This window comes from Panthera leo, chromosome A1 (assembly GCF_018350215.1).
Source record: "Panthera leo isolate Ple1 chromosome A1, P.leo_Ple1_pat1.1, whole genome shotgun sequence".
In the NCBI taxonomy this organism is placed as follows: Eukaryota; Metazoa; Chordata; class Mammalia; order Carnivora; family Felidae; genus Panthera; species Panthera leo.
Window position 1 is genome coordinate 154,426,456 of NC_056679.1, and position 25,523 is coordinate 154,451,978.

The following is a 25,523-nucleotide window of genomic DNA, read 5'->3' on the forward strand; positions in this document are numbered from 1 at the left end:
TATATATATATCATATATAATATATATATATGATATATATAGGAGAAGTCTGGTTACTCACAGAAGGGGAGAGCAGAGAGAGAGCCAGGTAGCTTCAGAAGCTTTCTATATTCCCATTGAAGATAAGCACAAGGATGTGTGTTTCTAATGAACCAGAAATAAACAAATGGAACAAAGTAGATTGGGTGGCATAAGATGCTAGCTGTATTTTACCTCCAGGAGGAGGGTACATGACTGTTTCTCACGGACCATAGTGAAGATTGTGGGACAAGGCTCAGAGCCAGTTCACCTCTATAAGAAGACTGTGGAGAAGCGAGGTGATCTCTCCTCTTTCAAAGTAAAATGAAAACTACTGAATTCCAAAAAGGGAGAGAAGGAGCCTAAGTGTCCTGCTAAAGGAAAATGTATTGCTTATGTCATAGGGAATACTGCACAGTTTCCAGTAGTTTCAAATGCACTCAAGGAAAGGAAGCAACATGAATCATCTAGCCCAGAAAGAAGCTGTCAACACTGGTCAGAGCCAGAGGTCATCAATGCTTCCTGGCTGCCTGCACTTGCTCATGTACTGCTCCCCCACCCTCGACCTTAATGCCTCCTCTCCCACCACAGACTCTTGGGGCATGGGGTGGAATCTAGCCAAATGAGAAGATAAAGGCATAAGGTAACCAAACCTTCCAACCTTGCCACAGGCTACCAAATTGAAAGAGTCCTGGACTGGGAAAGAAAGATAGGCTTTTTGATATAAAGTTCAGAGGTTTTAAAGTTCACTCTCGTCTAAATCTGTGCTATTCAATACAGTAGTCATTAGCCATCCTTACTATCAAATTTAAAATAATTAAAATTAGGGACACCTGGGTGACTCAGTCAGTTAAGCATCTGACCTCAGCTGAGGTCATGCCCTCGCAGTTCAGGAGTTCAAGCCCCGTGCGGGGCTCTGTGCTGACAGCTCAGAGCCTGGAGCCTGCTTTGAATTCTGCGTCTCCCTCTCTTGCTGCCTCTCCCCTGCTTGTGCTCTGGCTCTCTCAAAAATAAATAAACATTAAAAAAATTTAAAAAAATAATTAAAATTAAACTATATTAAACATTCAGTTCATTATTCACACTAGCCATATTTCAACACTCAGTAACTACACATGACTCCTTTATTAGACATGCAAATACAGAACATTTCCATTAGCACTAATTACTAGTATTAATTACCCAACTGAGAATGTTTTCTTCTTTGTTACCAGAAGTCATCAGAAGACATACCAGAGTATAAGCAGATACATATTTCATAAAGTAGGGATAAATGAGCAGAAATGGAGAAGAATAGTTGATCTTCTGATTGCTTTCTATGAGTTATAGCTCTTCAGTGTACCAGCTACACACACACACACACACACACACACACACACACACACAGACACATATGTTTATACACACACACATATATATGCAAAACTCTCTACCCTACTTAAAAGTATCCATCGTTATTTTCAATAATCAAAAACAAATGTAGTTCCTGTACATCTATCTAACTCCATATTCATTTTTTTTTCTAGTTAGTGATTTTATTGCGTGAGTACAAAGTCAAATTTCTGCAACCAAGGCAGAGGCTGTGGATGACTCACATTTCCAGTTGTGAGATATACTCGCGTGGTCTTATAATATTGACCCAACCGGTAAATGCGGCTCCTCATCAGAATCAATCGGAATTTAGCATCCTGATGTTTTCTGTTCCTCTCAAGAGGCTTTCGAACAGCAACAGGTTTCTTAGTCAAATGGTAGAGATCCTCAGGAAGATCAGGGGAAAGTCCTTCGGACTTAAGAACTCTCAACGCATTAGTGCCTGTCACAAAACGTACTTGTGCAACACGATGTGAGTCTCGCAGGATCACACCGATTTGTGAAGGAATCAGGTCCTCCTTGCCCAGTTTGTAGATCTGCTGTCTCGCGACGTCAGATGTGAGCTCTAGCCAGGTGGGGACGATGCAGCGGTAAGGCAGAGCCCAATGGGACAGGCCCTTTCTGGGAGCGTGCACGCGACTCATGATGGCAGGCAGTCAGGCAGTGGTTAAAAAAACAAACAAACCAAAAAACCTTTTTTTTTTTTTCTTAGAAAATTTCAGGTAGAGCGAAAGCCAGTAACGCATTTAAACCAAATAAAATGATGACATTCACAATGTTCTGAATCTTTGTTCCAAATTTTAAAAATAATCCCCCAAATTAAAATGATACTTAAATGTCAATATTATAAAAATATTGCTAGCGGATTGAAAATTTGAAAATTATTTGCCAGTCTATGTTCTCAAGCTTTTGTGAACTTGATTTGTCTTAAGTGTTATAATAATATAAGCATTAACATGAATAATTCAGGTGCTTGAAAATCTTGGATCCTCATGACTTCTATCATCACAGTTTTCTTTTTTGCCATGTGCATAATCTAGAGAGAAGGTGATTAGATTTAGTCTGCTTACCAACAGATTTGTTTTCTTTTCATCCACTACTTTCCTAAGATGTAATGTGACATATCAAAAACATAAAATCATATGAAATACTTCATCGTAAACACAAAACTACAAAAAAAAAAAATTCTTTGCACATTACTCCATGGAGAAATAAGTGTAATTTTTCTGTTGAAAACATATGGCAAACTCACAAATAGTGCTTTTGCAGGTGTTTTAAATGGGAGTAATGTTGTTTATAAAATCTCCAGGAAAATGATAGCATGCGAGTGCCAGTGACGCTAGAACACTTCAAGTCTAATCCCTCCGTTAGCAAGTGTGGAAATTGAGACCCACGGTCCCTTGAGCAGCAGTCTAGGACGGGAACTAGAAATGTGTGGTTTAGAATGGGAAAAACGAAATTCATGTGCTGATCCCGGTATGTATTTGCTGGCAAATCTGGGCAAAGTCACCTAACTTCTCCAGGCTTTATAATCTTCCCACATAAAGTGAGAATAATCATAGAATACCGGCCTCTTAAATTTCTTACAAGAGACCGATTATGACTGTAACACATACAATTGATGTTAGCAACCATTTTTCTTCCCATTTGGTGTTTTAAGTTTTTTCTAGGATCACCTGCTTAAAGTCATGTGGCAAAGCGGATGAAATCATAAAAAATGTCGTAGCCTTCATCCCAAGCCACCTCCATTTCCTTTCTCCAAATAAGTGATATATGTTTTTCAAAGGAAAAATTCATCTTATATATGATTTTTTTGTGTAGGACTTTGGATATAGACATACACTATGCTAGTCAAAGGTAACCTGGAGCCAAATCAATATAAATAGAATAAGAAAATGGAAGAATCAAAGAGCTAACCAAGAACCATTCACTAAAGTGCACAGACTGTACTGGGGATATAAAATGCAGAAGAGAAGGTATTGGAGCTGTTCTAGATTTAGCCTCCTAAGTACATAATGAGTCCAGATATGCTTCAGGCAATCATCAGTAGACATGGCAAGGGGCACGGATTTGTCATACAAATGAGGATGTATCACCTGACCAATCACACAGAGGTGCAGTGTTTAAGGGCAGAAAACTCCAGAGATGAAGCGGCAGCCAGTATGCAAGCCCCATTGCCTGACACATCCTAGACAGTGTATGAAAATCTGGCTGGCCTAAGTATCAGATTTGAGGAGAAGGACCCTGGTCCTAAGGCTCTAGGGTTTCTATACTGAATGACAGGGGGACCGCCAAGCTCTGCTTTTCCATAATCAGGAGCTGGAATCCAAGTTCTGTAGTTGGTCTTTACTCTGTTGTTATGCTTCAGCACTGAGGTACAGATGACCTCCAGGCCTTATGAATTTTAGTTCAAAAATTGTCCTTCCTGCTTTTCTTTTAATGGTCCTGATATTTAAGAATGAATGAACACTTTCCAAAACCCCAGACTACAAACCAAATGTAAAAGAAAGATAATTATTACACTTTTAAAAGTTATCAAATCCATTATCTACATCAAGTTGCCATCCAGATCATGGAAAAATAATTTCAATCCATCCCTGGTTTTTCCCACTCCTATTATGTTATGTTTAATTCTTGAGTGTAGTAGTGTCATTGTATCAGAGCAAAAGAATGACTTGGTCCTCAGAGTTATCACCTGTTTGGCCTCTGATGCAATCAACATTCTTTTCTCTGGTCCTTGATCAGCAGTTTATCCATACGGCTACTATACAAGCCATTGGCTGTAGAATTTTTCTAGCCAATATTTTTCACTCTGGATGTCAGTGGTTGAACTCATTTAGGAGCAAGGAAGGAGATGGGAAACAGGAAGCTTCCTTCCCATGTGTCACAGGAGCTAAAGGCAACTCCAAAGTGTTTTGTATGGCCCATCCAACTAGATCTTTTGTGCAGATATCTCTTATTTTCTTACACAACCAGACTGTAGGGAATTCTGTTTTTTGTCTATATTGTGTATAAGTTCATGGCTTTTTCTAGGGCCTTTGACTTCCCTAAATCCTAATTAGAATATTAAAAAAAATATAATCCAGTAGTTTCACCCTACAGGGCATTGTCAAGAGACACTTTTGAGTATCATCATTAGGGAGTAATGGCAGCTAGAAAGACGGGTCCAGGGATGCTGCTAAACATCCTTCAATGCATAGGACAGCCCCATAATAAAGTATTCATCAGCCAAATATATCAGTAGCATCCCTCTAGAGAAACCCTCATCTAATCTCAGGGGGTAGAAAAACCTAGTCCTGACATTACAAGTTGCATGTGCCTTGACACACTGTAGTCCAATTTTAAAGCTGGGCTTTGGAACTTAGAAAGGTTTGCTGTGGTTCAGCCAATGTAACTTTCATGAGCCAAATGATACTGAAAGGACTAACCCAACACTATTGGGAACTATTAAGGAAAATAAATGCATCCACCTTTACGGAAAAATATATTCCACCATGTTAGGAGCTCCAAACTGGTAGGTAAAGCATAGCACCAGAAAATAGGTGACCATTTTTACTTAAGAGCTTAGGTAGATAAGATTCATTCCAGAACAATAGGCTCCCTGCTAGACTCATTATACTCACTTTGTAAGGGAAAAAGAGTAATAGAACTTACAGAAGAAGCCAAGACTTTAGGAGATATTATTTTTGGGATAAATGAATTTGCATTCCATAGTTAGTAGCAAAATTGGATAATTTCCATGTAAAAGGGCAATAAACTTACTGGCCTTCAAGGTAAGTCTTTACTACTAACCCTTAGAAAAAACAGTATCAGAAAATACATAAAGACTTGGAAGGCACATCCTACATCGTTGCATTATATTCCTCTGAGCTAACTTTACATACGAATGACTTGCTTCAAGAGTCTTGCCTCTTGGCATCTTAGGAGCCCCCCAACAATATTTTCCTCTAACTCATATGCTCTCTTCCAAGATCCTCACTTTGATTTCACATCAGCACCAGTGTGCCATACCTAAAAAAACTTCCATTTCTACCATCTGTCATCACTTCATACCCTTTCATTTCACACAACATTATTGCAACAAATCAAGGTCTTCAAACTGACCTTGGCTCCCCAATTCTCCACAATACTTCCTGTATCCAATTTACTAGCTTGGATTCCACAATTAATTTCTACAATTACTGGGTCTATTGCAACTACTCGCTCTTTTTATACTATGCTCATCTCAGTGTTGCTTTATCCCCCAAATTACCTTGATTACTCCTGCAGCCACCGATCACAGCTGAAAGAAAACCACGTCAGGTTGACTGTTTATATTTATGACCTTAGGCTCAGATGGAAACTAAGACTCATCTAGATATTCTATTGTGTTTTCTTTAAATATTTATTTTCCACTTTCCATGGTGAGTATTTCATATCTTCTATGTTTCATACCCAGTCATATTTCCATCTCACTCTCCCTCGCTCTGATGGCCTTGGCTCAAACTTCATTGAAAACACCAAAAACCTATCTTGCTGTAAACAAGCATATTCCCTATGCTCTTTATTTCCCTGACTTATTCTTCCCACAACTAGAAGCCTATATCTCCCCCTTCCTGGCACCTATTTTGTCCAGCCATTTCCTGCTCCCTCCCTCCCCACCTGGCAACCATCAGTTGGTTCTCTGTATTTATAGGACTGACTCTGCTTTTTTCTTTATTTATTTGTTTTATTTTTTAGATTCCACATATGAATGAAATTGTATTGTATCTGTATTTCTCTCCATTTGATTTATCTCACCACTTAGAGGAATACCCTCTAGGTACATCCATGTTGCAAATGGCAATATCTAATCATTTTATAGCTCCATAATATTCTATTGTGTATGTATGTGTGTGTATGTATGTATATATATATATATATATATATATATATATATATATATATATATATATATACTCAAATATTCAAGGATATTTGAGTTGTTTCCATTTTTGACTTTTATAAACCAACCTGTTATGAAAAATCATGTATAGGATTTTCTATAAACATAGATTTGAATTTCATTGGGATAAATGCCATAACACATTTAAAAGTTAAGGAATTAATCAATGATTAATGTTTTTGGAAATAGAAGCTTTGGGGTTTCTAAAAACTTATTAGCCATGAGAAATAGGTACTGAATAATTTTTTTTTCTTAGGTAAAATATGTTCTTTAAGGACAAGGATGTCCACTTTCACCACTTTTATTTAACATAGCACTGGAAGTTGTAGCCACAGGAATCAGACAAGAAAAAGAAGTAAATGGCATCCATACTGGTAAGGAAGAAGTTAAACTGTCACTATTTGTAGATGTTATAATACCATACATAGAAAACCCTGAAGACCCACCAAAAAGCAATAAATGAATTGTTAAATTACAGGATGCAAAATTAATACCCTCCAAATCACGTGTTTCTATATACTAAACAAAAAAAGCACAAGGAGACATTAAGGAAACAATTACATATTCAGTCGCAGCAAAAATAATAAAATAGGCATAAACTTAACCAAGGAAGTGAAAGACCTGTACCATGAAAATCATAAAACGTAGACAAAAGAAATTGAAGACAACAAAAATAAAGATATTCCATGCTCATGGATTGAAAGAATACTTTCAAATTATTTAGACTGTCCAAAGCAATTTACAGATTTAATGCTAGTCCTATCAAAATACTAACCTCATTTTTCACAGAAGTAGAATAATATTAAAATTTGCATGGAACCACAAAAGACCCAAAACAACCAAAACTATCTTGAGAAAGAACAAAGCTAGACTTAACAATTCCAAATTTCAAGATATAATACAAAGGTATAATAATCAAAATGGTATGGTACTGGCACAAAAATAGGCAAATAGAACAATGGAAAAGAATGTATAGTCCACCACACTTACATGGTCAATTAGTTTATGACAAAGGATGCAAGAATTTAAAATGAAGAAGAGACAGTGTCTTCAATAAATGGTGCTGGGAAAACTGGATAGCTACATGCAAAAGAATGAAACTGGACCACTTTCTTGCATACACAAAGTCTTTCATACACAAAAATAAGCTCAAAATGGATTAAAGATCTAAATGTGAGACATGAAACTCTAAAACTCCTAGAAGCAACAGAGGCAGTACTTTCTCTGACACTGGCCATAGAAATATTTTTTACACGTCTTCTAAGGCAAGGGAAACAATAGCAAAAATAAACTATTGAGATTACACCAAAATAAAAAGCTTTTGCACAGAAAAGGAAACCATCAACAAAATGGTTCCCACTCAGTAAGTGGGAAAGGATATTTGGAAATGATGTATCCAACAAGGGGTATATATCAAATATACGTAAATAACTTACACAACTCAACCTTAAAGTGAAGATGTCGATGATGATAATAATGATAATGATAATAATTCCATCAAAAATGAGGCAGAGATTCTGAACATTTTTTCAAAGAAGACATACATATGACCAACTGTCATATGAAAAAATCCTCAACATCACTCATCATCAGGTAAATGCAAGTCAAAACCAAAATGAGGTATTATCTCACACCTATTAGAATGGCTAGAATCAAAAAGACAAAAAATCAGTGTGGGTGAGGATGTCAAGAAAAAGGAACACTTGTGCACTGTTGGTGGGAATGCAAACTGTGCAGCCACTCTGGAAAACAGTGTGGAGGTTCCTCAAAAAGTTAAAAATAGAATTGCCATATGATCCAATAGTTTCACTACTGGGTATTTACCCAAAGAAAACAAAAATTCTATTTCAAAAAGATATATGCTCCCCTATGTTTCCTGCAGAAGTATTTACAAAGCCAAGATACCAAAACAACGCAAATATCCATGGATAGATAAATGAATATAGAAGATGTGGTGTACACACACACACACACACACACACACGAATATTACTCAGTCATAAAAAAGGACAAGAGTTTGCTATTTGCAACAACACAGATGGAATCAGAGTGTATCATTCTAACCAAAATAAGGCAGAGAAACACAAAATACCATACAATTTCACTTATATGGGGAATCAAAAAACTAAAACAATTAAACAAACAGCAGAATTGGGGTGTCTGGGAGGCTCAGTGAGTTAAGCGCCAGACTTCAGCTCAGGTCATGATCTCACGTGTTTGTGGGCTCGAGCCCTGCGTCGGGCTCTTGTGCTGACAGCTCAGGGCCTGGATCCTGCTTTGGTTTCTGTGTGTGTGTGTGTGTGTGTGTCTCTCTCTCTGCCCATCCCCCACTCATGCTCTGTCTCTCTCTCTCTCAAAAATAAACAAACATTAAAAAAGATAAACAAAAACAGAATCAGACCTGTCTATACAGAGAACTAACGGGTGGTTACCAGGTGAACAGTGGGGGAGGGTAATGGACAGAATGAGTGCAGAGCAGAAGATACAGACTTCTAGTTATGGAGTGAATAAGTCATGGGAATAAAAGGTACAGCATAGGGAATACAGTCAATGGTACTATAATAGTGTTGTATAGTGACAGATGGTAACTTCACTTGTGGCAAGAAAAGCGTAATGTACAGAGAGGCTGAATCACTATGTTGTATACCTGAAACTAAAGTAACAGTGTGTCAACTATACTTAAAGAAACAGAATAAAATAAAAAAATGAAAAATACAAAAAGCTCGTTCCTTTATTATGAATTTGTTTTTATTTTTTTCTAACTATGCAAATAGTTTAAGCTTACGTTATCAAGGATTACCGAAGCAAGGTTAACTACACCAATGATTATTAGTCCAGGATTTGGTAGTAAAATATGCTCAACATCTGAACATTTATGATAATACCTGACTAGGACACAAAAGTCCTACACAATTATTTCTCCCTTTCTCTCTCCCTCCCTCTTTGTGTATGTTTGTATGCATGTGTGTGTGTGTGTGTGCGTGTGTGTGTGTGTGTGTATTCATATTCAATCCTATGGTTCTTCTTGCTGAAATTTGTTTTTTTGTATTCATCATTAAGTGAAAGTATTTCATGTAGCATAAAGTATAAAATTTGTTGTTCAGTAACTACTACACAATACACATTTGAGTTGATCATCTTTGTTTCCATTTGGAGAGACCACTTTGTGACTGTGACTATTTGATGGACAAGAACACAAAGACTGAGAAATAGAGTTAATCTACTAATTATTTGCTATGCATTATAAAGAACATATTTTCTTTGATGTCTTATTGAACAACTGAATTATCTTTTAGTTGTAAACAGCAAGGGAGTTATTAATTGATCTTGATTTTTTTTGAGCTTGACGTTTTTTAAGATGCTTGTCAGTCAAGTGAGATCCTTTATGCAACGTTTTTTGGTTTTTTTTCCCCTCAGAGGAATGTCTGTGGCAGTTTTATAAATGAGACAGAATCTTTGCCTTATAATTCACTAAAAAAAAATAAGACCACTCAATGTATGTCCCTTTACCTCAATACACTTCCATTTTAATTTTTATTTTCTATTACTTTTTAACAAATATGAAAATTTTATTTATTTATTTTTTTAAATTTTTTTTTCAACGTTTTTTATTTATTTTTGGGACAGAGAGAGACAGAGCATGAACGGGGGAGGGGCAGAGAGAGAGGGAGACACGGAATCGGAAACAGGCTCCAGGCTCCGAGCCATCAGCCCAGAGCCTGACTGCAGGGCTCGAACTCACAGACCGTGAGATCATGACCTGGCTGAAGTCAGACGCTTAACCGACTGCGCCACCCAGGCGCCCCACAAATATGAAAATTTTAAATGTTTTTCTTCCAATTTTGGAAGATAACCTCCTAATTTTTTGCTCTCCTTTATTCAGTTTCTCCTTTCCTGACTTCAACTATATAAAACCTTCCTTCTACAGAATTCAGGCTTATTAACCCTTCTCTCCCTTTCAATCACCAAATTTCTCACATGTGTGGTCCACAACCTCATGTTCCATCTAATCTTTGTTAAAAGTCAATGAAATTCATTTTCCATTCCCACCACCAAGGCTAAGATAATTATCCCAAATTTGTCAACTGTAGTCTCCTAATTCCAAAATCATCATCCTCATCATCATCTCTCTATCCTCACACTCCCTAACAACAGTTGCCAATTCCATCTGAAAATTGTTCCCTTTCAATGGTATCTATAAAAGTTTATTGTTTTACTTCTAAAACATACTGAAGTGACATTATTTTTTCTCCATCTACAGATTACTAATTTTCTCTTCTCTAAAATATAAGTGAGCTAGTCTAATTAAGCGGCCATTCAAGGGAAAGGTTTAGGTGGTGTCCTATGACCATGGAGGAGGGGTCTTATGAAGAACCAAGCACCAAAGCGGACAGTAAGGACACATTCATTAGAATACATTATACTTAGTCTTAAAATATACCCTGTAAGAAAGTATCCGTTTATAGTACCAAGTGAGACTTTATAGACTTTAAGAATAAAATTTCATTAGAAAAAGAATTTGGGGATAGATAAGCTAGATGAGTCTGTTATGTCTTATCCCTCCCAGAAAAAGAAGAGTTAACTGCATATCTAGCAGTCTTAAAAGCTTTTAAAATGCTTTATTCTGAATATTTGATACACATTTATCTTGACCTAAACTCTCCTATTTAAATACAAATTGGGAGGCAATGTTTTGTTACTTTTCTGGGTCACAGTAACTTCCTTTGTAATGACATCATCCAAAACAGTTTAAGAAACTAAATTCAGATGTCAGGAATGTACTCCCCCAACCCTCGCCCTTATCAAAAATAATAATAATAAAGCATTTTTACTAGGAAGCCAAAAAATAAATAACCCTTTTTTTCTTCCCATAGAATGATCCAGAGCCATTTCCACTATTTTGAAAACTAAAGCCATCAAAATGAGATACTATCCTATGCAAAAGAGGAAAATGCAACCTTGGGTATATATGATGTTCACTTTTATCTAATAGAGTTAATATAAATCTTTGCAGCTATAATCCTCAAGAAATGAAATTAAAACAATGAATATAAACTATTGAAGCCCCTCATATGACAATGACCCCATTTGGCCTTGCATTTTTCTCCCTACCCCCCTCAACTTACTTTTACATATCCCCAAACATAATAAGCCTGCCACCACTAATGTTATAAAGTAGTAATTGTTCCTAATTGGTAGGGAGGCGACAGACCATTCTGGTAATGTTGTGAAACTGTAAGAAAGGAGGAGTGAGAACATTCACAGGCCCAGCAGTAATTATCCACTAATTTGGCCTGTTTGTGTGGGGACAGCTCATTATAGCCCTTAAGAAACCTCAGAATAAAGAGGAAAGTAGGTAGGAGGCAAGGTTAAATAATTAGTGTTGAGCAGATTTTTTTTAAAGATTCAAAGAATGGGATTAAAGGCGGGAAATGTGACCAGAGTAACAATTAAGAAATAGTAGAACATTCTGAACTAAGCGAGTTTTATGTTTTTGTAGGAGTAGGGGTATATAAGAATCCTATATTATGGCATAAAAAATGACATGTCACTTTTATTACACTCTTTCAATTATGACCCTGATCATCTCCTTACATTTTATGGTGCCAATGTCATGCTTTATAAGAGATTTATTCTCATGAGTCCTTAAAAGATTTTCACAGTTTTCATAAAATAATGTGTAACAAAGTTTTCATATCATTTTATCTTTTACATTTATAGACATATTTTGGGGGTGGAAAACATATTTGTGTGTGCACATATGTGCAGGTAGCATAGTACAGACTGCAAAGAAAAACGATGTCTTTATAGTTGAATAATAATTCAACTATAAGTTTGTTAGTAAACCAGAGTCTCCAGATTTTTCACCTACATACAGCTAATACCTCTAATTCAAGAGTAAGCATGGTTACTTTTGGATATATGTGAAAATACACACACATACACACACATATTTGGTAAATAATTGATTGGTGCATAAGTATTTTAGAGATTTTGTAAGGAAATCATTTTTAAGTCTCCTAGAAAAAATATTTTCTGGTAATTTATGTAATTTCAGCCAAACTTTTTTTTTCCCCACTTAATAAAAAATGAAAGCAGTTGATCAAAGATTTTAAGTTAAACTCCATAATTTGAAACTCAGAAAAAATGTGTGTATGTCTTAAATGTATACTCATTGAATATACTATGTATATATACTCATTGAAGCACTTTGAGAAAAAAATTCAGGGTACTATATATCCCATACCTTTGCAAAGAGGTGAGAATACAACTAACAGCAATATAAAAACAAAAACATGTGACTGATCCAACAGGTTTAAGCTGTCATATGGTATTTATATAGCAAAAGTCATATATCTTATCCATATATACATCAGATAATTTTGTCCTATTGTAATTCAGAATAAACTTCCCTAAAAACCTAGAGTTGGGTTGGAAAAATATTTTGCTGTTCATAAGAATGGTGGGTGTCAATATAAAAATATGAGTAAATTACTAAAAATTATCACTAATGCTTGAAAAACAATTTAGAACATAAGCTACCAGCCCTATCTATTAAAGATTAAGCACTGTCTTCATTTATGAATAAAGTAACTGAAGTGTATGAATAACTACATTCATAAATGAATCTCATATCATAAGATACTGAAAAAAAATTCACTTCCATTACTGCCTTTTCAAACAATTTTTGTATTTCATTAGACTAGTAGAAATTATTCTTCTCGGGATCACACTGAAGTCTCAGTAACTCAATGATATTTTTTTCAGTCTGTACTTCTATTCTTCTTCAATATCCTCCCTACAAAAAACATCAAAAACACCAGACTGTTTTTCTCTCTAGCTTATTAAAACACAGGATTAAAGTAGAAGAGCCAGAGGTATTCCATTTTCCACTGCATAAGAACTACTGCTGCTATTGAACTCCAATTTCTATGGATACCACAGATTGCAAATACTCTGTGTGAAGTCTGAGCAACAATATAGGGAATGAAGATTTGAATGTCTTCTTAGGTTCTTAGGTTTGATAATAATATTTCCTTTGAAATTAAATGAGCACACAGATTATGTTTTATCTGATTCATTGGAATTATCACCGACTTTTTATTCCTCATAGAATAAGTCCCTATCCTTATTTTAATATCTTCTGAATATGACCAAAGTAGCTAATGTACTTTGCAATTCTAACTTAGTATATTATAGATGATTACCACAGAACAGACACTAATGTTTACAAAGTATTTTGTGCAGTTCCCTTGTGTTTTCCAGCCTCTTACACAGTTAGCATGAGATCATGTGACTAGTTGTGGCTAGTTGGGATTAAAGTGAGTTTTAAGTGGACCTTCTAAAGCAGTTAGTAAACTATGTGTGTGATCTATCTTCCAATATCTCCTACATTGAGGATTTGGACAATGGATGGAGATCTTATAGCATCAAAATATAGAGCAACCTAAATTCCACAGTTACCACTTAAAGAACAGTTATCCTGGAGGTCTCCAAGTATGAAATGGACTTTACATAGTGAAAAATAAACTTTTCTTAGGTCACCGAAATTTGATGATATATATGCATTTGTTACCACTGCAAAAATCTTGCCTCACATGATGATTACATATTCTAAAGTTTATAGATATAGCAAGAAACGATTGTAATTCACAATTGATTTCAAAGCATCTCACACTGATATATTAAGTTCTTAAACCTGGACATGTTATCAGGGATATTATTAAGAAAAAAATTCTATTTTTCCAATCTAACATACTTCTTTAAAGTTTATTTATTTAATTTAAGAGAGAGAGACAGCACGTGCAATTAAGTACAGGGGAGGGGCAGAGATATAGGAAGAGAGACAATCCCAAGCAGGTTCTGTGTGTTGTCAGGACAGAACCGGATGCAGGGCTTGAACCCACCAACCAACCGGAAGATCATGACCTGAGCCAAAATCAACAATCATCTGATTGTTCAATTGTTCAATTAATTCAATTGTTCATCAATTATTCAATTGACTGAGCCACCCAAGCACCCTATCTAGTATATATGTATATATTTTTTAATTAAAGCTTCAGGTATTTGGACTGTTGAAGAAAATAAATACTCCTACCAGTACAACTAAAAATTCAGATAAAATAAAAGTAAAAAGATATCTAAAAAGCACTGAATCAACAGTACTTCAGGCCCATTAATCCAGAGAAAAAGAATTATAAAATGTTGAGCCCACCTTTAAGAATAGCTTTCCTCCTTGAGTATTTTGTTGTTGTTTTTGTTTTGTTCTGTTATTTTGGTGATAGGCAAAAGATAGAGAATCTATCCAGATGATTAAAACATGCACAAAAACCGGTACATCTTTTTGCAATCTCAAGGGGCTAGAAAGATACAATTGTAGTTCAGAGCTGTTTATGCCATCAGATTTGAAGAGCCAACATTGTGGGGAGAAAATAAGATTTTTAAAGGGGCATCAGTCATATTAACAGCTAGCTGACTTCTCAATAGAAATGACTGAGGCCCCAAGTCAAAGGAATGCCATTTTTAAATAACTAAGAGAAAATAACTACCAACCTGGAATTCTATACCTAATGAAACTATCCTTTACACATGTTAGCCAAGACATTTACAGACAGACAAAATTGGAAACAATTTGTCACCAGAAAACCCACCCTAGAAGAAATACTAAGTGGAGATCTCTAAGCAGAAGAATACCAATTCTATAAAACATGGAAATGCAGGACAGAATAAAAAGCAAAGTAGAAAGTAAATATATATGATATTGAATGTACAAAATAATTATTTTAATATTATGTTGTATCCAAGCTATATGCAGAATTAAAATTCATGACAATAACACAAATATTACAATGGCAATACATAGAGTTAATGTGCCTAATTTTATTATATTTTCTGATATATAGTTGGGCAAATGAAAAATACTAATATTTATAGGTGTAAAATCAAATTTATAAATAATTACATTAAATGTAAATAGGCTAAATATTCCAATTAAAAGACAAAAATTTTCAGACTGAATTAAGATAGCAATTTTTATTACATGCTGTTCAAGGCATCTATTCTAAATATAAGGGCAAAGAAGAAATGAAATAAAAGTATAGGTGGGAAAAGCACAAAATAAGAACTGTTCCTGATATAATAATGTCAGAAAAACTAGATTGAAGACAGGACTGTTGCCAGATTTAAAGAGGGTAATTTCATAATGATTACAAGATCAGCTCACTAGGCAGATATAATCATGTTAAATGTATATGTACTTAATAACATAACTAAAAATTATATAAAGCAAAAAATATCAGAACTAAAAACAGTATTAGATTAATTCATAATCAAAGAAGAAGATTTTATACTTCTCTCAATGTCTGCTAAAAGAAAATACCAATAAACATAAAAACTTGAAAAACATAATTAATCTGAAATGACATTGGCAGAACAGTGCACTCAGCAACAGAACATATATTTGCACAGCTGTCCCTCACATTTTTCCAAAGGTCACCATAAGCAAGACTCTAAAGCAAATTTCATCAAAATTCAAAAGAAATTAGTTAGATGTGCTCTTTTCCGTTGGGGAAATTAAGGTAAAAATAAATGGTAAAAGATTTAAAAACTCCCAACATTTGGAAATACCCTTGATGTCTATGCACTTAGAAAAATATATATAATTAAAAATAATCTGGTCCAAATTATAATAAAATTAGATATAATATATTTGTAGGATACAGCTAAATCTGGGCCTAAATGGAAATCTATAATCCTTAAAAGCATATAATAGAAAACTTTTTAAAAAATGTTGAAAGGCATGTGTGATACATGTCAATGAATTAGGAAAAGAACAGAAAAATTGAAAAAGTTAATAAGAGAAAAAAATGAATAATACAGACAGCAAATACCTATGAGAAGGAATCAATACAGCCAAAAGTTGACTTCTGAAAAGACTAATAAAATGACAAACCTGGGCACAAATATCAAAGGGGAGGCAAAAACCACAATTTACCATACCAGGAATGAAAAGGGGGAAAAACTGTAGATTCTACAGTAACTGAAAAACGAACAAGATAATATTGTGAATTTTTTATGCCACTACACTTGAAAAATAAAAAATGGGCAAATTCCTTATAAAACAATCTTTTAAAAGGTGACACAAGAAGTGGAATCTGAATAGAAGACAATCTATTGAATTAGAACATTTCCACAAATAAAGCTGTGAAAGACCAAGTGTGCCTTGACAATAGAATGCATAAATTATGGCATATGGCAATAATGGAACAACTATTGCCATGCATAATATAAATGAATCTCGTATGAGTAATGTTTACTGAAAGCAACCAATCTACATTCTTTCTAACTCAATCTATGTATTTCAAAAGTAGAAAGCTCACCAATGGCATTAAAAGTCAGAAAGATATTCTTTCTGGAAAGGTAGTGAAAGGGAAAGGGCAACAAGGGCCTTTGTGGGATACGGATCATATTTTATTTCTTGAACTTTGTGTTCATTATACGGTTGTATTCATGTTCTGAAAACTTATCAATGTGTTAATTCATGATTTGTACATTTTTATGACTAAGTTAGTGGTTCTCAACTAGTAATTCTCCACCCTTAGGGGACCTTCTACAATGCCTGGAGACATTTTAGTTGTCACAACTTGTCAGGAGTGCTACTGGCATCTAGTGGGCAGAGGCCAGAGATGCTGCTAAATACTCTACAAGGCAGAAGCCTCCCTAAACAAACATTTCTGGTTCAAATGTCAATGGAGCTAAGGTTGAGAAATCCTGATAAATATAGTTCAATATAAATTCTATTGAAATAAAAATCAGAAAAGAGATAACTACACAGATGTAGCCCTTACTCGGTGTGAAAGTTTAAATACAATTTAAAAGCTACCATCAAAGACACAATGTATATAGGACATGTAGAAAATTAATTATTTGAAATTTATAAAATGTGAGCACATATATTTAAATTTGAGGGAGACTAATCATAAATCAGAACTTAATTCCAGGTTTACCATTATGTATTCATTTGTAAGAATTATTCTATAAGACCAAAATTTACAGAACGTAAAAGGAAACAAATGTGTCCCAAAGCCTACACATGTAACATAGCAGTGAGCATTCATTCTAGGTCTAGATTACCTGTAAACCAAGTCAAAAGGGGAAAAGATGAAATATGTAATTATAATTGTCTAAGAAAATGGAAACACTAACTCGTCATGAGGGAAAACAACAAATACCACATTACTGACACTGAATTTGGAAGGGAATTTGTAAGGTAGAGAATTTACAGACAACACTAAGCAACAAAATACACACTAATTCCATCAAGAGTGTTGAACAAACTGCAGCATTTTTTAAAAAAAATATGACCATATGTATTTGTAATCAAATCTCAATTTAATGTCAAGACCATAGCATAAAAGATACATGAGTGAAGCCCTTTCTTGAATGGCAGTTGAGAAATGATGTAGCTGGGGTGGCTATGGGAATTTAGTACAGAGATACAGGATCCAAATCTCCACACCAGGAAATGGCAAACCAAGTAGTCCCCCGCATCCCCAATGGGACAAATCTGGTTCACCACCTATTTTTGCAGATAAAGTTTTATTGGAACACACTTATATCCATTCATTTACATATGATCTCTCTCTTCACACTGCAGTGGCATGAATGAATGGGTGCAAACGACTACATATGTCCAAACATCTAAACCATTTACTATGAAGCACTTTCAGAAAAAAATTGCTGACCCCTACAGAGTAAAGGGCTCAATACTTTGTCCATTCTGCAAGTACCAGTGATGTTGAATAACATTTTTGGGAAAAGCAGTACAGCTTGTAAAGTTAGTATAGCTAGTCCGGTATAGTAAATTCTCTACTAAGCCTTGGAGTAGAAATATTTTGTGTGATTAGAAGAAAGGATGGTAACAACTTATTGTGGAAATTGGATAGGCTTCCAAGTATTTTTTCTAAGCAGATGTTCCAACAACTTTAACATAAAAAATAATAGAGTCCTGGGACACCTGGGTGGCTTAGTTGGTTAAGTGTTGGACTTCAGCTCAGGTCATGATCTCATGGTTCATGAGTTTGAGCCCCGCATCGGGCTCTGTGCTGACAGCTTAGAGCCTGGAGACTGCTTCAGATTCTGTGTGTGTATGTCTCTCTCTATCCCTCCCACATTCATGCTCTGTCTCTCTCTCAAAAATAAATAAACATTAAAAAAGTTTTTAAATAATATAGTCCCACCTATCTTTTAATATAGCAATGAAACTGGGTAGGTCCCTGGATAAACAACTTTGCCCTATATTTTTTAACTAAAAAAAAAGGAAGATTGAACTAAATCAGTACTATGACAGGCAAAATTCCAAAGATGCTTCCCCCTAGGCTTTCATCTATTGGTTATTCAAACATTAATCTAGGTACTGCTTGTGAAGGGACTTTTCAGATGGAGTTAAGGTTATTAATCATCTGACCTTAAAATAGAGGTGATCCTGGATTCATGTGAACCCAGTATAATCATATGAGCCCCTGAACATAGAAAAGAAAGGCAGAAAAAGTCCTCCAGTGAGCTTTGGTAGAAGAGGAAAGCAGACAGATGAGACAGGAAAGGTGGTCAGAGAGATCTGAGATGTGAGGTTTCCATCCACCATTCCCGGCTTTGAAGATGGAGGAAGATGGCCAGATAAATAACATAATTATTTTCATTAACTAACTTTTGGATCTTAACATAGTTTTTTTTTTTTTTTAAATGTTTGGCTGCAAACCCTTTAATTGCTTCTTCAGGTGAAAACAATTTTATAATGTTTTCTATGGAGAGATGAAGAGATAATTTACTACCTTCCCTACAATGTTTGGTCAATTATTATTATTAATTATTATTATTGTTATGAGCAGTCTAGGAATCCTCATTTCAGCTTCAAAGCTCAATATTGGCAATGCTATATGCATTTTTAGAATTGCTTTTACATTGTGGAATAACTTCATCAACCTTGTTTTGTATATAAGCTGTATAATTAATTTAGAGAATTTTTCTAGAGACTAGATTCTCTCCCCATGTATGTGATACATTTATTTTTTGGTTTTATTTTATGGTTTTAGGTTTCTAAAATTTGTTAATATTATCATACAACCTCTGGCTCCTAGGCCATTGGTTCATAATATTGGAACAATCAGCAATAACTTAACTATTCACAGAAGACATTGGAAATCACTTAGCTATGCCCATTACACCAAAAATAAATGTATCTACAACTTAGCTTTTCCTTAGCACAATATTCCAAATGCCCATCCTCAGATGTCAACTATTATTGAGGGAAAGTAAAAGGGAAAGGAGGCAGATGTCTTAATCGACTGCAGTTAAAGTGTCCTATTTTTCCAAATTTTAAAAATTCCATGACCAAATAAATACGTTATGGGGTTCCTCCCATGACCTTGGAAGGCCAGTGCAAATGAGGGTCCCTGAAGCTGAAATAAGCATCATTTACTTCACAGTAAAACCACTTCTGACTACATTAGATTTGAATGTAGTCATTTTTCTTTCAAAGACTCACTCTCAGTTGATATATATGATGTGCTATTCTCCATGTGCGGTGATTAAAATAAAGCCAAACCATCCTTCCAACCAGTATTGGTGAAATTGCGAATTGAGATTATTAGCACAGTCTGTGAACATATTGCCTTAATTGGGTGTTCTTACTAAATAAGTTATTTGGTCAAGAATAGTGTATTTTAGAAGTGGAGGGAATTGTCTGGATAGTTTTCAAAATTGTAAATTTTGTTAAAGGCATGATTCGTAATGGGAAAATACCCAGCTGCTTTTTTATATACCACAGTGATTTTATTATATCATTTCCTCTAACTAAATCTAAAGGCATAATAAATCTAACTTTTGGTATACTTTTATATAAATATTTTCCCCATCCCTCAACTATGAGATATATCCCTTTGTTTAAATGGAAAATAACAAACACACTCACCAGTCCATATTGACTCTATAAATAAACTTTTAGAGTAATTTTTCTTAAGAATTCTAGAAACTAAGTTGGGTTTGACAGTAATGTGGTCAAATGGAATGGAGTAGATCGTGTAACTTCAACACTCTAGCTTCATTTTCATTGAAAAAAAAAATGTTTCCTCTAATGTCAGCTTGAGGACAGAAGAAATAACAAAAGGCACTTATGGGAATGAGAATATGGTGGCTAAAGCCATGTGAATCTAACAAATTATCCCTTGGGATGATTCACACGTAAAAGTGAGAGTTTCTATGTTCCTGTGAAAAGTGGGTTTCAGTTTGTTTAAATTGAGGCAAATATAAATTTTACATTTTTTTCCTCAAGTTTTTGTGTTAAAGATGTACTTCACACCCCAGAAATGTAATGTTTCTTTTCAGTGTACCTTCTATATGTTTCAAAAGATGTGAATATACTCCATCAAAAAAGAAAGAAAGAAAGAAAGAAAGAAAGAAAGAAAGAAAGAAAAGAAAGAAAGAAAATAGCTCTTTCACTTTAAACTAATTGAATCAACCTAGGTAGCCTTGAATGGATGTGATAGGAGGATATATATATATATATATATATTCTCACATCCCAAATTTAGAGGTTTTTCTCCCAAAGAATGATCAAGCAAACATAAAGAATAACATGAGACAGTATTTTGAAAACAGAAGCACTTGAGAAATATTTTCCATTTTTGAAATAGGATAACTATTTGCCAAATGTTTAAGTTGGGTGACTGCTACAATATTTAAATTTTTGTATGAAATTAGCAGTCTTTTGGCAAAAAAAATTACACAAGACAACTGCCAGATTAAAATACATACACTCAATCTGTCCTTTAACTCACCACTCATCCTCTCCTCCTGTTTTTTTTTCTTTTTCTTTCTTATTCCTTTAATCAGAGAAGAGTGCCTTTTTTTATAATAAGAAATGGAAATAAATTCTAAATGTGTAAAAACTGAACAGAGATTAATTACAGACCATTCTGAGTTTATTAAAAGCATTCTGCTGTGATTTTTTAAATCCAGAAAAATATATTTCTTGTTTATAGACAATCCAAAATAACTGAGTAGGAACATATGTTTATGCATCATCTTTTAAGTGTCCACATTGTAAGTGTACATTTGCTAATATTCCAGTTAGTTATAATATTAGTTATAAGACAACTGGAAGAAATAACTGTTATAACTTAAATCTGATAGTTTTTAAAATAAATGTATGAGGCCTTGAACAATTTGACCTTTTCCATCTCAGGATTTTCTTGAAAAGCAATTCTTTTATGTATATTCATAGAGAGACACATATGTACACATATATTTTAAAGGGATTACAAATTATTATTATACATGCACTATATGTATTTTTAACCAGCTTTTTGCAATATATTCACCATTTCATATCACTGGATATTCTTTTGTGTATTGTTTTTAATGCTGATTTATTTTTCAATATGTAGATATGCCATAATTTATTTAATCAGAGACCCCCTTGTTGAACTTTCTTTGTTCATGATGATTCCCTATCACATAACCAGAATGAATATATGTAAATATGTTTAAATATGTAAACATTTCTGATCATTTCTTTATATGGTTACTTAAAAACTATTTACTAGTTAGAAACAAACGACATCCCAATGTTTGTAGTCTATGAGAATGCCACTTTCCAGCACATTCACAAATACTGTGCATATTATATTTTAATTACGTAGTTGAAAAAAATATCTTAAATATATTATAATCCTTTTCAATGAATTTATTGTTTCTATTGTTGACTCATGCCCTTTGCCAATTTTTCAACTGACGTTCTTGTCCCCTTTAATTTGACTAGTACAAACAATTTTCATGTGGATTTTGTTTTCCCATTTATTCTACTTTTTCAAAATGGGGATACATATCTTTCTCCAATTCTGGCAAAAAAAAATTCAGCCTTCATCACTTTTTATATTTCCATTAACCTTATCTCACCATTGTCTTTTACTTATATTGATATAATTGGATTATTATCCATTTTCCATGTCCTAACATGCTTTTGATATTACATGGGTATACTGCTGGCCATTTTATTAAAGGTAAAAGATCAAGTTATTGTTAGTTTGTGTCCTTTTTTCTTAGTTTTTTTCTTAGTTTCAAATCTAAATAAGTTTGTAGAAGTGGTAAAATCATTAGGTGAGGTAAGGGTGATGATCTATGATACCTGAAGGCAGTCTCAAATGGAAAATTTAGAAATTTCATCTGTATGCAGCAAAATTTGTGAATCATGTCAAATCTTGAGAAGTCACCAATTGGTTTAATGTAGACATCCTCAGGCTTTTTGGTATGGAAAAGTCATTATACTCTAAATAAAGTAACGTCGTTCATTTTTAAAAAGTTTTTGTTTATTTATATTGAGAGAGAGAGACAGAGAGGGGAAAGGACAATCCCAAGCAGGCTCCTCTCTGTCAATGCAGAGCCTGACACGGAGCTCGATCTCACAAACTGAAATCAAGATCTGAGCTGAAATCAAGGGTCGGACACTTAGCAGACTGAGCCACCCAAACGAGTTTAACATAGTTCGTTTTTAAGATGTCAAGTAGCTAAGATGGAATACTACAGTTTCTTTTTTAGCCATTCTTGTAAGTAAAAATCATTTTCCATGAAAACAGTATCTACTATCACAGCTCAATACCTCAATCACACAGGGGTTGTTTTTGTTTTTTTCCCCAATTATTATACTTTGTTCACATGCAACAAAGTCTTTATATACTGCCCATTTTGTCAGATATATAAAATAATCTGTACTCAAGGGTTGAACTGTAACAGAATTATTTTTACTACTTAATCAAGGACATTCTTGAGGGCAACAGTCACTTCTTTTCCTGTGAGGGTGCAGTGATAAAGAAAACCACACTGGTGCAGTTACGTTACTGCTTTGATAGACACGGAAGCATCAATACTTTCACCTACCATTAGTGCCAATGTCCCCCACACAAATGATGGGATGAACCATAAGATTCTAAGAGATTATTCAACACCTTGCCTATTTATTTTTATGTTTGTTATCAATCATTCACATAACAGGGTCCAGCCACGTCTGAAAATTTATTCATTTGTAGGTATAGCTCTGCAAGTGAGATATGTACAGAGTCTTCATGTTTACAGATGAGTAATTTATCAACTTACTGAATCAATGGGGAGTGGCACTGCTGTGATTTTGTTTATTGACTGTTCATCCGGCAAACATTCAGTAGCGCCAACTGTACAAGATATTTTTAGTCTTTTAGCAATCCAGTAGTTCTCTAAGCCAACACAGTACAGTAACTCACTCCTTAAGACACCTCAGGAGTTAATTTCTAATTTGAAAAGCTCCAACAAGAGCATATGTTATCTATGTTTACAATATTAAATTTCTTTCAGTTATAAATGGTTAATCTTAATATTATGTCACCTCATAGCTGATAACATATACTAGGCAAACGTGTCCTGTTACCTGAGATACAATAAACTCAAGTACGGACATCTATAGTCCCAACATAAATACAAATTTCATCATATTTTTATTTTTTGTGTGTAGTTTCACCAGTGTCTTTCTAATCATTCCTTCCTTCTCACAAGTCAGATAATTCTCTGGTATTTAAGTTTCTTTTTTTTTCAGCATCTTCAGTTGGTGCGGCGACTTCCCTCATGTTCAGCGCAAAGTGAGGCTTGATCTCATGACAGTGAGATCATGACCTGAGCTGAAATCAAGAGTTTGCTGGTTAACTGACTGTGCCACCCAGACACCCCTAAAAATAGTTTTGATCTTGTGCAACCATTCGCTTCAAGGGTCTCAGGTGCCTCACTTTATTTTTCAGGTACCTCACTTTTAGAAACACTAGTGTAATGGAATAGTTGAATAGGAAATTAGTATTTTATTCTAATTATCTGTTTTATCATTTCTATTCTCTAGTCCACTCTGTGCCTATTCTGTGTGTTGCTTAGACAAATTAAAACATTATCACATGAGTATTAAATATGTCTACATTTAGCTCAACACAGGAACTAATTCAGAAATGCAAAATGAACTTTTAGATATACAAGCAAGGACTAGAAAAAAACCTACTTGACTTTTTTCAGTAATTTTTAAAATACATGAATTAAAATAGTTTTTTACATCCTTAAATGTGATTTTACGATAACCTATACATGACATTTTTTGCTCCAGATGAACACATCTTTAATCATGTAGTAAAAAATAAAGCAGGGATATAAACTAGTATTCATTTTATAGAAGTATGTTTTAAAATGGTTGCTGGAAAATATGTCAAAAAGAAATATCTGAAATTGGTTTGATAAAATCTGAAAAGGGAAAAAGAGTGGGCAAGAGACACTAGAATGAAAACAGAAATTATGATAAAATAGCAACAAAAGAAAAATGAAAAAAAAAGAATCTGTGATAACTGTATGATATGTTTATAACTGATTATGCCAATATTTTCCCTAAGAAGTAATAGTTAAGTATAATGCTTAGACTCATGTTTATGTATTATGATCTATTACTGATGAAAAATTTAGTAACACAGACAAAAGGTATGGGAAACTAGGTAAGAACTCTAAACCTCAGCAAAAAGTCCATTAGACCAAGGGAGAGTCAATCATAAAACTAAAAACAAGAACAAAAACCAGTGTGCCAATCTTTCTTGAGAGAATCTTTGTGCTATAAGTTGTGACTTCAGGGCATCAATGTTTTGGCTTGGTTTGTTTTGTTTTCTGCCACCATCGTGGACAGAGGCCTAATGGCAGGAATATCACCCTCTAACACACCATGCGTCACGCTGGCAGATGCCTTCATAATTCAGAAGACAAACGAGGCCCTATCTTCTATTATGTTAGACTCTTTCTACTGGACTTCTGAGTTTGGCAGAATTTTATGGCCATAACTATTTTGCCTACCATATGGATAAAATGAGCCTGAAATATGAAGTCCAGAAGAGGCAAGAGTTAAGCTGAGTGGTGACGTGGAGAAACTGACAGAGATCTAGTGCTATCAACTCTATTTGATAACAGCCTCTGTCTTCAACTTTCCATTTAGGAGAGTTACTACTAATTTCTTACTTCAACTAAGTTGGGTTTTAGTTTCCTTCACTTCCAACAAAATAACCCAAGCTAATACAATAATTCATTTCATTTATTTCCATGTCAAACACCTCAATAGAGTTATAAGACAAATTTAGTAGAAGATAATTTCCTTTTGAGGGTTGTAAGT

General features: G+C 34.4%; 1 pseudogene; it reads right to left on the reverse strand.

The window, feature by feature from the left end:
- Positions 1–1,572: 1,572 nt before the first annotated feature.
- On the reverse strand, positions 1,573–2,093 carry LOC122230264 (annotated as a pseudogene).
- Between the last annotated feature and the right edge of the window lie 23,430 nt (positions 2,094–25,523).